Raw genomic sequence first — 13,647 nt, 5'->3', positions numbered from 1 at the left:
ACCCTATTTGAAAACCTAATTGAAGCCTAACTTACATAAAATTAAAACAAGTTGACCCTAATCCTAAATTGTTAAAAATTACATTTGAGATGCATGCACATACATTCAAACACATGTACATACATGAAGTATGACCCTTGTTTTAAATGATATATATGTAACCCAACTTGAAACCTAAACCTCGAAACATTATCATTTAAGAGTAATATAAATAATTTATTATCCTTTAATTGAATTCTCTAATAATACTCCCAAAGTATAATAAAATCTTAGAACGACAAATTAACTCTAACCATAACCAAACTCTCAACTTTAAAGTTATCTTATACTTATATGCAAATTAATCTAGGTCTGGATGTATTACAGATTATCTAGATCCATGATGTGTGATGTATGTTTAATTACATGTGTATACTTTTTAATGTTAAAAATAAAAAATTGTGTACAACAAGCAGTTTTGGTCTTCATACATTTCTACAGATATGGCTTCACATGATATGCTTGATGTGGCTGCGGCTTCTGGTGCGACACCTGATGTAGTTCCTACTGTGGCTCCTATTGCGACACAGGTTGATGTGGTTCCTATTGCAACACCTAATGTAGTTCTCGATATGGCTCCTTGTGCAGCTCGTGGTTGGGCTCATTCTGCAGCTTCTGGTGGGGCTCGTCATGTACCTCGACGTAGGGCTCGTCGTGCAGCTCATGTTCCAACTCTTGGTGCGGCTCATGTTCTAGGTTAGGCTGCACCTACAACTCCTACTAGAGGTCTTGCTACACCACCTCCACGCATCGATATCGATGCTTTATTTGCATTTTCAAAGCAGGAAGTTGCTAGACTATAACACTCTATATTGACCTCTGATGATGGTCTTTATAGAGACATATGTACTACGATATGTAGGAGTTTACAGGATTTGACAGCTAGGTTTAGAGGTCACCATTCATTTACTCCTACCATATTAGCTTCCATCTCTAGGGAGCTTAGGGCAGAGATTTCAGGAGATGCATCATTTGATGATGTCAAGAGGGTAGCCCCCAAAGATGTCATTCAAAGAGAGCTCTTTCCATCTTATGAGGGGACACAAGGTAGGGTGAGAGGCTATAGAGTCACATGATGCAGAGAACCTATTATTGCTAGCATGATCTATCCACGATTTTTAGCTGCATACAGTCGTTATCCTAATAACGACTAGATACCCCTTTATTTTGCACAATAGTTGTACGTTGAGTTCCGTATAGGGCTCAATGTCAACTACTTGGATATTCAAGATTATTATGGATAGGAGCGTGGTCGGATCGTAGATCGTGACTAGTACCGCAGTGTAGATCATTTGCCACCTACAGATCTTAGACAGTTTGTTGGACCAAGGATGCCTCTTGTGATTCCTACACATGCACCTATTGCAGATAGAGTCATCATTGCTTCCCAGAGGGAAGCAATTGACACTATTGGGCACATTGCATCTGCGGTGGCTAGTATCACATCAGATTCTATTGGTCATTATCTTCATAATCGACATCCTCGTCCACTTGGTTGACCATCTTCACATGCATCTAGTAGAACTTTAGGTGCCTCCTCTCATGATGCATATAGAGCTGCTGGGCTACCACTGTCAGGCGATATTCGTGGTCTTTCAGGACAGTAGACACATATGGATATGGCACTGTATTTTTTGGAGGATATGTTGCACTTTATTAGCTATATTTCTGATACACAGAGGATTCTAGTACACACGGTGATGGATGTTGTTAGACAACATCAGAGCCTCGACACAGTTCCATAGACACAGGGCACCACACCAGTGACAGATGATACACCTGTGTGTAGCTCATAGCATTCGAGACCAAACTCATGACACTCTATAGATGACTTGAGTATATGAGTTGGAGTTGTCCATATCACAGCTGAGGGCCTTGATGATTTTGGTGAGCAATTGTGAGGCCTATCTTAGATTGATACTAGTTCGAGCCTGGGTATTTCATCATACATGGACCTGTTATTCAGACCTGGCAGCACTGATTCTACACCAAATGTACTCAGCCAATTACACAGTCCACTTCACTCATATTTACTAACAATTGGACATGGAGTTTTAGGCTTAGCTGCATCAGTAGATGATACGATGGAGTCTGCTGATCATCCTCCACCTCCGGAGACCTAGGTACATATATAATTTATTTTTAATTTTAAATATATATGAAATTAAAAAATGTGTTCATTTATTGAAAAATTTAGTTCATATATATATGTAGATATTTAATTTAATCTTTAACTCGTAATAAATCATGTAGGCACAGGTCGTTGAGCACATGGTTACACATATTGTTGGTTTAGGGTATCATATACATGAGAGAGATGATTCTATTGAGGCGCCTGGTAGTGCTTAGGTACTTGAGTTTTAAATAGTTTGTTTAAAGTTATTTAATTATTTTGAAAACTAGATATATATCTATATATATATATATATATATATATATATATATATATATATATATGCAAATTTATATTTAATTTGAATGTACATGTACATGATGCACGTATGTATATATATGTTTTAAAGATAGAACTCTAACACATGTATGTATATATGTATATATATATGCAGGGCTTGGTTGATGTGCCTCGATGAGAGGATGTACAGGGGACTCGATCAGAGGGTCATTCTGTTCGTATGCATCTTGAGGGGTCCTTCTAGTAGTAGATCAGATTTATATATTTTTTGATGCATATATATTGGAGGTCCAGTTTACATACATACACGTGTATTTCAGTTCCTTGATGACATGCATGTACTTTCACTATTTATTTGATTATTGAGTATTTCAGTAGTTAGATACCATCACATGAACGTATATATGACTTTTTATATTTTGCTACATATGTGTATTCATTCAAAATTTACAGTTTGCATTTCAGATACATAGAGATATATTAGATCTGTAGATGTTTATTCTTGAGACATGTATATGTGTACATATGTGTATTTTTTTGTGTTATAGCTATAGAACATTATCTTGAGACATGCGTACATGTATATCAAATATCAATTAGTAGGAAGTTAGAAAGATACATATTTCTGAAATTATCAATTACTAGCCCGCTAAAGATAAATATTAATTTCATGTGGATAAAAATATGTTAATAAACTAACCTAAATGATAACTATGAACTTATAATTTTACAATTTTAAAAACACATGTTTAATTTTCACTTATGAAATTCAATCTAGTTTGAAAAAAAGTTGATAAATGAATTTAAATTATTAAATTCATCTATGGTACAATTAATTTAAATTATTAAATTATATAGTTTTTTAATAAACTAAATTTGATAATTAAGAAGTTATGATCGTACAATTAAAAACACATTTAATTCAAGATGAAATTCAATTAACAATAGTCAATACATTATTTTAGAGAACTTTTACAAAATATAATATTAAAAAAAATATTAATTTAAACTTTAAGAGTGCATGACTGTAGATGTAATTAAGTAACATTGAAATATATAGTTTTTTAATAAACTAGCCTAAATGATAACTATGAACTTATAATCTTACAATTTTAAAAACACATGTTTAATTTTCACTTATGAAATTCAATCTAGTTTGAAAAAAAGTTGATAAATGAATTTAAATTATTAAATTCATCCATGGTACAATTAATTTAACCAATGTTTGAAGTATGTGATGCAGTCGCTAATTTGTGTCCCAAGGAACTAATTGGTTTTGGAGTTCCTAGGAAACTTATTGGCCAGTGTTCAAAGGAAATCAATGTGTTCATGCAAGGGCCACCTTTTTTTACTATTCAAGAATGATGCTTTTGCATCAAAGGATATTTGGAAGACAATATCTGAACAATTTAATAGTGTTGAACCAAAGTTGGTGGACTCAATGTTCTTTTCAGCTTCCATAAGAGCAAGAGGGTATGTGCATAACCTTCCAAAAGAAGAGGGATTTCAAGCAGAACCTCTCCCCCCGATGACTATTTAGGAAGCACTTCCACAAATAAAAAAATATTGGCCTTCATGGGGTTAGAGGACAAAATTGAATTCCATAGACTCAAGATGATGTGGCACCATCTTTATTGATCAACTGAGAGTTATGATTTAGAATTCACAAGGGCAACTACAAGATAGTGCATAGAAATATATACTTCAAAAGTGTGAAGAGTGGAATTTGGTATGGGTGGGGCTAGGTGACCTCATCCCTCTAGAGCTTCATGAGATAGAGCTTATATTAGGATTTGATAGAGATCACACTCGTGGAACTTCTTGTCCAACTGATCGCTTGTGTTGTTTGGGTAATTCATTCCAAACAGATACAGTTGCATATCATTTATTAGTCTTGAAAGCATTATATCCTAATAGCGTCAGAGTACTTTCTCTTTTTTTTTGTATTGGTGGAGCAAAAGTTGCTTTTCATCAACTTGGGATACATTTAAGTTGTGTTGTGTCTATTTTTTATGAGTTTTCTTGCATTGGGATGGAAGCGAGGGAAATAAATTTGCACTAAAAAGCCTCAGCTAATAATTTTTCTTGATCAATGTGTAGGCTCATTTTTTTTGTAAATAGCTCAACGTTAAAAGACTACTTGAAAAATGGAAAATGATTTTAACCAAAACAGAATGTTCTCTACTGATTTTAAATTGTCAAATCAAAGGATTACATACTCTAACTAAGAATAGTAATTTTTTTCATTTTCAAACTAGTTTTATAAAGGTCTACAATCAAAAAATACTTTTTTTTTTAACGAGAGTTCAATTTTCAGTCATTCAACAAATTTCTTTGAACTGACTCTAAAGTGGTTTGTCGTGGAAGCTTATTTATTGTTTGCAACTACTGTTCTATTTTACAATGATACAAAATCACTATATTTATTGTTTGCAACTACTTGAATTTCCTTGGAACTTTTTAAGGTGGAGTATGAAGAATAATTAATTATTAAATTCATCCATGGTACAATTAATTTAAATTATTTAATTATTTAATTTTTTAATAAATTAATGAAAATTAAGAATTTATGATCATACAATTAATCTAAACATATTTAATTCAAGATGAAATTCAATAGTTTGAAAAGAAGTTGATATTTAAGAATTGTAACATAGATAATGAAATTGTGTAAGTTCAAATTAACTTCTAGCTTATTTATATCAAGTTGTTAAATTATTAAATTCATCCATAGTACAATTAATATTATAGTTTTTAAATAAACTAAAGATAACTGAGACACAAATATTCAGATTAAAAACACAATTTCACCAAAGTTGATATTCAGATTATTATAAAATAAATCTCAAAGGTCTAATCAACCATGATGTACATTTATAACATGCAATATTTTTTCATGATCTTTACTGTCTAATCTCCACTTGCGACTTACACGCTTAAGTTTGACTCGATGTAGACAAAGCCATGTAGCAATGACCAGGTGGCTGTATTGTAAAACCTTGTTGTCAGGTTGATAATCAACAAAGTGTATTCCATGTTGGACTATTTTGTCTTGCTTCAAATATGTTCCCTCTATCACAACAGAACCTGTACCACAAATTTAAGTGTTTTAAAATTTGATAGATATGAAGTTACCTAGATATATATATATATATATATATATATATATATGTTCATGTACATGTATATGTATAATTTACCTATGGGGAACAACATTCCATCACTTTGTTCAGGGTCATATAACTTTGTCCTCTCTACAGTACATCGCAATAAATAATAACTGACACCTTCATGATTTATAGGCTCAGCAATCACTAGAAAGACATCTCCCTGCATAACAAGTATACATGAATGCACATGTGTACAATATATATAAGATAGTTGAAATTGATAATTAAATAAAAAGTTGAGATTAATTTTTATGATACTCACCCACTTTTACTAATCTAGAGATATGATTATAATCATCAGAAATCAATGGAATATCATCAAAACTTTTATCTTCTTTATCAAATGTATCGGTAACATCGAGTGGTACCAAAATTCATGCGCCTGTATATCCATGTGTCTGATTGATGCATTCTTCATAGTTTTCATCAATGCAACTATCACAAAAACATGAGTATTCTCTTGTTTTCAATGTCCAATTGCAATTTTCTGTACTCATTACTGAATGTAAGGAACGTGTCTTTTCTATCCTCTTGCAACCATGCATTTTTTTTCTATTAACACCTGAAAGTACTCAAAATCACTAGTTTATGCCATCTTGAAATTATTTATAGTTTTGGAGATATAGTCACTTGAACATGACGTTTGTTGCAAAAATATTGATTTCAATGTCAAAATTGGTCAAAAAGTGGAACCCATTATTGTGGGATCACCCAACCTACTCTACAACAACAAGAGTGATTCTATTCTTCCTAGCTATGAGTCCATGAATCCTTGGATCATTGTGAAGATCCATCTAAATGACCTAAAAATACATCACAAACAAATATTTCAAAGAGCTTCAAGGGGCTCAATCAATATAGCTAATATGTTTGTGCCTCATGCAAGGCCCTTAACACTCATAGAGATCTTTCTACACAAATATAACATGGAGAAAATTGATGGTCCTTCGATAACAAATATTTTGGTTATAATTTTATTGTGCCTCCTAATAGTAATATGTGTTGTTACTAATGAAACTTTCTTTCTTTTTCTTATTATTATTTATGTTATTCTAAGTTCCTTTATACTTCATACAAAAAAATAAATGTCATGCATTTTCATATATGATTTCAAATGTCTAAAATAATAATAAAACCTAAAATCAAACACACAACCACACAGACAATAGTGATCAAAGATTAAATCTCATAAACAACATACATCCAAATAGTCTCAATTTTCACATTAGGCCCCTAAGGGATTAATTTGAATGAAGAAGTAAAGTAGAATCTGTTATCCAAGGGTTTGATCAGCATGATAAATGAGTTTTGTGCCATTTCCATTCTTTTCTTATGAGCTCTTGTGTAACAACATATTTTGCATAGCTTTCATGGTGTAACAACAACACTAGGTTGTGAAGACCAAGGTTTTATGAAGGGAATCTTTGGTAACCTAGGGATAATGATGAAGGATATTGGAACTCTAAGGGAAAAAAGTGTAGGAAATATCAAGGGATTTTGATTAGCTTAGCAAGACGGTGAGGGGGTTGAGAACACTGGGTCAGCACATTGATAGACTTTCTAAGGTTATAGGCAATGCGAAAGAGGTAAAGAATTTGATGAAACATGTGCCACCACTTAAAGCCAAGAATAGAAATTTAGATCTAATGGGAAAAGATCTTCAAAAAAGGATGGATGGTCTAGATACTAAAGTGGGTAACTTGGAGAAAATGGTTAAGAAAGTGGCCGATCAGAATTGCACTATCTTCAAGATTGTGGCTAACAACTTTAAGACCCTGTTGAACAAGCTTGAACAGGGTAACAGCCAAGACTCTAATACTATGAATGAGGACTAGGGCTTGAGCAAGTGCACAAGGGCTAATTCCAAGAAGAATGAGGCTGCGAAAGCAAAAAAGTTGGATGACATGAAAGCATTTGCAGAAAATATGAACATCCTAGCAGACCAAGTAGTGGACCTTTTGAAGACTTTTTAGTTGTCCCGAGGCTGTCTTTTTTGCTTTCCTTTTGTTGTTTTTTCATGCATAGTTGTATTCTAGCCTCTTGTTTTTTGGCTTGTCTTGTCTGTTCCTTTTTGGCTATGAGGCCTTATGTTGTCTAAGCTTCTCTGCTCTTGTTTCTATGATACTTTGTACAAGGTTTCGAGTCCTTTAAAACCTATTTTTACGTAATCAAAACAACAACAGTAGGTAAGCATAAAATCAATTCTCTTAAGTGATTTCGTGTTAGTGAATTCTTTTAACAACTCCTTGTGATTGTCATAGGTTTTGTATATCAACAAGCATGTATGGAACATTAAAAGAACCATTACATGTGGATAAAACTCATAAACTTATTCAAGATGAGGTAGTGCAAGGTAAGAGAATCACCAAAGGAGAAGTCCAAACCCCAAACAAATAACCACATAACGGAAATACAACAACGATCAACAATAATATGAAATCTAATACCAAATCACAACTCTTTATTCATAAAATAATTGATTACATGTAGTATGCCCGACTGTAAGGCTTTCTAGGTTAGGGCTAGATACAATAGAAATTAAAATATTAATTCTATAAGATCCAACAAGATATAATTTACAACACAAAACCCAATCTCAGCTAGTCTAGATCCACAACTAGATAAGACACTAAGAAGAATCCACACTTGTACCCTCAAGTCCAGCAAGCAATCCTCTAGTTCTTAAGTCGTAGCTCCTAGCTCTTCAAAGTTTGCATCCTCTTATCCAATATGGATCCCCTCAATCATTCCTAAATACTCTACAAGACCCCCTACTTATACCCAACTAAGCCATAAGTTAGCCCAATTCATTACAAACTAAATTAGATCGCTCACACTAAATATATATTGAGCCACAAGTTGGCTACAACACAAATTAAATATCCCTACATAAATTAAATTCCAAGGTTGACTTACAGACAACTCGGCACCAACAAAAAGCCTAGCATTAGAGAAAATTAAGTCAAGCATCGACGAATTCCCAAGCACTACTAAGCTCCAAAAGCATGTTGAGCTCCAAGACCATGCCGAGCTCCCAGTGTATGTTAGACACCAATATATTTTGAGCTCCATAGCCAAAACTATGTCGAACAATGACTGAGTACCACTCCTTCTTTGACTGACTACAAGTCCAAGCATCCTCCAAAGTAACTACCAAGTCTCCTCCCATGAACTCCAAAGTAGCCATCAAGAAAACCCAAGATGCTCTTGTATTAGACTCCCTAAGTAAATAGAAAAGTATATCTCACACTTTTATTCCCAAATAAATATCAACAACCATCTTCATCTTCAGCAAAGGCTTCCACTCCAATAGGGAAAAGAAAACCAATCTGCACATCATCCTGTCAAACATCGAAATGGGGCAGAGTGCTTTTAACAAAAGTGTGAATGAGTCCAATCAAAAATTTCAAGGTAACTTTATACCTTCCAAGGGTATCTAAGACTCCCTTCTACCACACTTAAACTTTGCACAAACTTCTAAAAGAACTTCCAAAATCTTCTTCACAAACTTCACAAAGTGACTCTAGAAACCTACTTTGAATCCTAGGGCTCAAACTTGGAAATGATCACAACACGACTCCCTAACTCCAACCAAGACTTGGGATACTTAAAGGGATACACAATGATAAATTTTCCACTATAGTTTGGACTCCCCAACTTCTACAACCATCAAATGCACTAAGAGGCCTAATTGTTCCTAGTAGTACTTTTATGGGTTTTAAGGAAACAACTTGGAAATTTCTAGAAGAACTTGGTAAAAAAATTCTAGTTTCAAACACCCTTTTAGACCTTCTATCTATCCCCCAACTTTCAACTTCCTAACCCACTCTAGCACCCTTGAACTCACATAATCTTCTTAGGCCTAATTGGCCAAAAGAGGCTTTGAACACCTGAAAAATAGAAAGAATGGGTTCCTAGGTTTAGAAACTAGTGTGGAAGGTCTTCCTCCAACTTATCCCAACATGAAACAACCTTCTACCAAGTTCTAGACTTCCATCTCTTTGTTTAGCCTACAAACCCTCACCAAATTGGTTGAATACATGTGAATATTCAACCTAGGGCTCGCTCATAGGATGTTCAGATCTCCTGATGCAAATCTACAATTAATGAATCTATAAGTACATGTCCTAACCTTGTAAAATCCAAGAGACCATTGAATTCCAACCATGCAATTATAAGTTAGGACCAAAAAGCCATGAAAACCCTCAATTTTAGGGTTTGCTGACCCAACCTTAGTAAAATAGAGATATCTTCCACCAAAATTAATAAAATAGAATGAAAGAATATATAATGGAATTAGGATTCATAATTCTATCAATTTATGCCATCTGATCCAATCATCCAATCTATACAATTTTGTACACATAAGAAATGCTAAGAAAATATGCTTATTTCTCCTTAAAATTGATTTGTTCGTACAATACTTCACAGCTATAATTATATCTAGAGTGTGGATGCATAAATAAATCATCCCCAATGGTTACAAGAGATATTTAAAAGGTTGGGACCGTTGTGTGAAAAATTGCACTTTTTGACAAAAAATTGTCAACAACAAAAATTACAAATCAACAACTTTTACAACTTTTCACTTAAGACTTGATTACTTGTTCATTTTCCTTTCTAAAAACCTTATTAAGGTAGAATGATGATAAAAACAGATTAGAGACTCCTATTTACTCAAAATATGCAATTTTGAGATTTTTTTGGACTAAGTGAACTTAGGTTTATAAGCACACCTGAAGTTCCTTGACCAAAAATAAGACCATTACTTATTACATACAAAATGAAATTAAAAAACCTTGTTCTGGATCATTACATGTCTTTCACAAGGTCACCATATGCCTTGATCCACATTGTGCCTTGGTACCCTGCACCATACTCCTCTAGCCAAAAGACACTCAAGTCCTTTGAGTGGGAATGTCTAAAAATTTTACACTAGTCTTCTTAATATCTATCATAGACATCCAAGTTTCTTCCTCCAATGGTTTATCCTACCATTTGATCAAATAATCATAATCCGTATGCTTTCTAGTTTTTCTGCTTATGCTCTTTTCTAAAATGCATTCAATGCTTGGATGGATATGTCTTGGTAGGTCTTGAAGAATATCCTTAGAACCTACATCATCAATGTTAGTAGGACTAGAAGTCTTATATGCATAAATATCAGATACATTTAATATTAGTGAGAGGCCTATATCAGTAGGTAAGTCAATCTTGTATGCATTAGGCCCACATTGTGTGAGAATTTGAAATGGCCTTATCTTTTTCATGTGCAGTTTTGTATACTTCCCTTCAGGAAGTCTTTCCTTCTTAAGGTGGACCATGACCATGTCCCCAACCTTAAAATTTATTTCTCTCCTCTTCATGTCTACTACTTGCTTGCATTTTTGAGAACTCTACTACAATATCTCTCTCACTTGTTGGTGAATGTCTTTCATCACTTCAAAAAAAATCATTTTCTAATGCACTCCTCTGACCAATGCTCTCTATAGATCTAAGTTCAAAAATACCCCTTGAATGAGAACCATAGATGATTTGGAATGGAATGAGGCTTGTACTTCTATTAATAGGGTCATTATAGGAAAACTTAGCTTGAGGTCAGATAGTATCCCACACAACACCATACTCCTTTGTCAAGCACCTAAGAAGGTTACCTAGAGATCTATTTATGAACTTAGTTTGCCCATCAAAATGTGGGTGATAGGTAGATGACATAGAAATTTTGGTTCCCAATCTTTTCCACAGGGCATGCCAAAAATGTCCTACAAATTTAGGATCCCTATCTGAAACAATGATTAGAGGTAGGCCATGAAGTCTCACCATTTCTTTGAAGACTAAGCCTGCAATGTTGGAAGCATCATGGATTTTCTTACAAGGCAAAAAGTCTTCCATCTTGGAGAATCTATCTACAACAACATATATACTATCATATCCTAATTTCATCATAGGGAAGACCCAAGACAAAGTGCATGTTGACTAAATCCCAAGGCTTTGTAGTTATTGGTAATGGTGTATACAACCCCTGATTTGAACTTGTTCCTTTAGCCCTCTAAGATATCAAGAAAGTCTCCACAAATTTTCTAATGTCAATCAACATTCTAGGCCAAAAGTAGAATCTCCTTACTAATTCCAAGGTCTTATCAAGGCCAAAATGACCAGATAGACTCCCACAATGTTTCTCTTTGATTATGTTTTCCCTCATTGAGCATTAAAGTATGCATAATTGACTACCTTTAAACAAAAGCCCTTCTTGGATGAGATACTCTACAAAATTAGTGTGATACCTATCCCCTAACTCCAAACAAAATTGATAGGCTTCCTTAAAATCTTTGTCATTGATGTACATATCTTTGAGAGTAGGTATACCAATACTTTCCAATTTCACTTCTTGAATGGCCAGGTTTCTCCTACTCAAGGCATCAACAACTTTCTTAGCCACCCCTTTCTTATGTTTGGTTTAAAAAGTATAAGATCAAAGGTACTCCATCCATTTTATGTGCCTAAGGTTCAACTTCTCCTATCTATTCAAAAAAATCAATGCTTGATTGTTAGTGTAAACAATAAATTCCTTAGGTAGGAAATAATGCCTCCATTTCCTAAGGGGTTGAACCATTGCATACATCTCTAGATCATAGGTGGAGTATTTTTTTTTTCTTCATTTAGATTTTCACTGAAAAAGGCCACAAGCTTGCCTTCTTAGCTTAACACACCACCAATTTCCCTCTTGCTAGCATCACATTCTATGGTGAAGATCTTGCTAATATCAGGCAAAACTAGTATTAGTTGTTGTGCTACCCTTTTTTTCAAATATTCAAATGACTTATCTACATCCCTAGTCCATTCAAACTAACATTTTCTTCCCCCCTTAATAGTATCAATCATAGGTGTACTTATCTTATTGAAATTCTTAACAAATTTTCTATAGAAACTAGCAAGGCGATGAAAGCTTTTTACCTCGCTAGCTAATCTTGGAGTAGGTCAATTCAATATGGTTTCTACTTTTGAGGGATCCATCTTTAGGTTTCTCTTGGAGATGACAAACCCAAGAAATACAAGTTCCTCCTACAAGAACACACACTTGTCCAAATTGATCTAAAACTGCTCCTCATGTAACCTTTTTAATACCATATCAAGATGCATTAGATGTTCTTCTTTATCTTTACTGAAAATTAAGATATCATCCAAGAAAATAACAATAAAAGGATTTATGAAAGGTTTGAGGACTTCATTTATTAAGCTCATAAAGGTACTTGGAGCATTAGATAGGCCAAAGGGCATTACAACCCATTCAAACAATCCTTCATTGGTCTTGAAGGCAGTTTTCCATTCATCCCCTTCTCTGATCCTTATCTAGCGGTAGCCACTTTTCAAGTCAATTTTGGAAAAATACTTTGCACTCCCTAAACAATACATAAGATCTTCCATTCTAGGCATTGGGAACCTACATCTGATTAATATCCTATTGATTGCTCTAGAGTTAGTGCATAATCTCCATGTACCTTCCTTCTTGGGAGAAAGTACTACTAGAACAACACAAGGACTAATACTTTTTCTGATAAAACCTTACTCTACAAGACCTTGTATCTACTTGGCCACTTCTGCATTTTTCTTTGGTGTCAATTTATAGGATGCTTTATTAGGAAATGTGGAACTAGGGATTAGGTCAATATAGTGGCTAATCTACCTCATAGGTGGGAAAGTATCTATCTTTTCATCAGCAATTATCCCTTTGTATTGGTCTAATAGGTCTGCCACTTCTTTTGGACCTACTCCCCTTACTAGTTTTGCTATTGTGTTTGGCTTCACTATTATGGAAAAGCATGGGACATTCTCCTCCTTTAGTGCCTTCAAGAATTCCTTTTCCCCAACTAGGGTCACACTATTACTTAAGGCTTTTCCCCCTTCACCCTCAAGCAATGGTGTCATAGTATAATTTACTCCATCTTTGATCAAAGTGTACACATTCTTTTTCCCTTCATGTTGGGCATCAACATCTTACTTTCATGGTCTCTCTAAAAGGATATG

Source organism: Cupressus sempervirens, chromosome 11 (assembly GCF_028749045.1).
Source record: "Cupressus sempervirens isolate cs-2001-9-10 chromosome 11, ASM2874904v1, whole genome shotgun sequence".
NCBI lineage: Eukaryota > Viridiplantae > Streptophyta > Pinopsida > Cupressales > Cupressaceae > Cupressus > Cupressus sempervirens.
Note: the sequence above shows the minus strand (reverse complement) of the source record.